This window comes from Arachis ipaensis, chromosome B04 (assembly GCF_000816755.2).
Source record: "Arachis ipaensis cultivar K30076 chromosome B04, Araip1.1, whole genome shotgun sequence".
Classification (NCBI taxonomy): Eukaryota; Viridiplantae; Streptophyta; class Magnoliopsida; order Fabales; family Fabaceae; genus Arachis; species Arachis ipaensis.
In genome coordinates, this window is record NC_029788.2 from 110,852,738 (window position 1) to 110,855,228 (window position 2,491).

Here is a 2,491-nt window from a genome sequence, read left to right on the forward strand (position 1 = left end):
AAAGTGAAGCTCAATAAGAATCAATGCATAAGTGTTGTGAAATGAAAAGAAAATGCATGAGTATGTGAAAAAGTGAGGAATGGGTAGTTAGATTAGTACTTAATTGTATAGAAAATCCAATCGTCACACAACCCCCGGTTTTGAACATAAAGAGTTTCCAAATCATGTTTTCAAATTAACTAAAGCTCTTTATGGTCTTAGACAAGCTCCAAGAGCTTGGTATGAAAGGCTTAGTGCCTTCTTGTTGGAAAATAAATTTCAAAGGGGTACCACCAACACTACTTTATTTATTAAAGCATCTAATGATGATATACTCCTTGTTCAAGTTTATGTTGATGACATTGTATTTGGATCGGCCAACATTTCCTTGTGTGAAGAGTTTGGAAAACTCATGACTAGTGAGTTTGAGATGAGTTTAATGGGAGAGCTTACTTTCTTTCTTGGCCTCCAAATTAAACAAACTCCTAGTGGTACTTTTATTTACCAAGGAAAGTATGCAAAAGAACTTATCAAAAAGTTTGGCCTAGGAAATTCCAAATCAATGGGTACTCCTATGCATCCTAATACAAAACTTGAAAAGGATGATGATGGCCAAGATGTGGATGAAACAAGGTATAGAGGAATGATAGGTTCACTTATGTATCTTACCTCCTCTAGACCGGATATAGTTCAAAGTGTGGGTGTATGTTCAAGGTTTCAATCTCATCCAAAGGAATCCCACCTTACGGCTGTTAAGCGCATCATTAGATACATTAAGGGAACTTGTAATTTTGGATTATGGTATCCTAAATCTGATGATTTTTGTGCAGTAGGGTTTTGTGATGCAGATTATGCGGGAGATAGAGTAGATAGATGAAGCACATCCGGCATGTGTTGCTTCCTTGGAAGCTTACTTAACATGTGGTCAAGCAAGAAACAAGCCACAGTGGCTCTATCCACAGCTGAAGCTGAATATATTTCCGCATCTGCATGTTGCTCACAATTAATTTGGTTAAAAACTCAATTGGAAGATTACAAATTAAAAATCAATAGTATACCTTTATTTTATGATAATATGAGTGCTATAAACATTTCAAAAAATTCTGTTCTGCACTCAAGAACAAAGCACATTGAGATAAAATATCATTTTATTAGGGAACATGTGCAAAAGAGTACTATTGATATTCAATTTGTAAAATCTGAAGACCAAATTGCTGATATTTTTACAAAACCCCTCTGTGAAGACAGATTATGTACCCTGAGAAAAAGTTTGGGACTGTTTGATTTAAGTTTCATTGATAAACTGTGAAAAGTTAATTTTGTTCAGTTTTGTCTCGTAGGTTTGGACAAGATAAAAATACAGGGATGATGAAGGAGCTATGGTCAAGGGGGAGGCAACGCAGAGTTCAAAATTTTATGGGCCCCACCAAAATTCCTTGACCCCACCATAACAGTTTTGTTAGTTATCTCTCTATGCAAATAAGAATCTTCTTCCTTGTGTCATCATATCTTCTTGGAAGTGGTTATTGTCAAATCAAATCCCTCTCTCTATCTAATCCCTTGATTTAAGGCAACAACTTTTTAGTTTTTAGATTTCAAAATTAAAAGGAAAATTATTTTTGGGTAATAACCACCCCATAATGGTCATTAACCGTCCACTAATGGTCATTACTTCCACCAAATTCTCTCTCTCTTATCCTCATTTAATGTGTCACTCACCTTGCTTCTCCCTCACTTAATTTGGTTACTTCATCAACCCTTCATATTTCATTCTTCCATCACCATAAAAAAGAAAACCGCGCCAAGAAAGAGTGAAAGAATCCTTCTCTCTCAAAAACCATCAACCCCTCAAACCCACACTCACATCCACATACATTCTACCTCTTCATCTTCTCCCTCACCCCCAACCAAACACACCGAAGACATGAGAAGAAAGGTTGTAGCACAAAAGAGTTCAGGAAGAAGAAGAAGCGGGAAAAATAAGGAGCCCCGTATTGAGGAAGAGGAAGAATCTCATACTTCTCCCATTCATTCACCACCACCTTCATCACCGAAGAGAACCACCCCCGGAAAAAGCTCACAGAAGACCAAGGGGTTTGCACTAAATGACACCACTGAACCTCCAAATTTGGAATACTTGGAATTCAAAAACAAGTATGGCAAGACTCACTCCCACTTTGATCCGAGCAGATTCAACTCTTGCACCTCTTTTGAGTTTCACAAAGAGGTTATGGAAAAACGTCATTTGTATGCAATCTACCTTGTTAGTCTCGACACTCTCACTAACAAAGGCATCAACATCTCCTCTCTGTTTGAACTCCTCAACTGGAAGCCACTTTTTCTCATTCAGAAACCAGTCTATCCTGGCCTTGTTCGAGAATTTTACGCCAATATGCGACTTATTGACGGCACTCTTCATTCCTATGTCAAAAGGGTTCAAATAGCCCTTGATTCTGAGACCATTGGAGCGGCCCTGGGCTTCAAGGATGAAGGACTGCGAGCATACATGGTG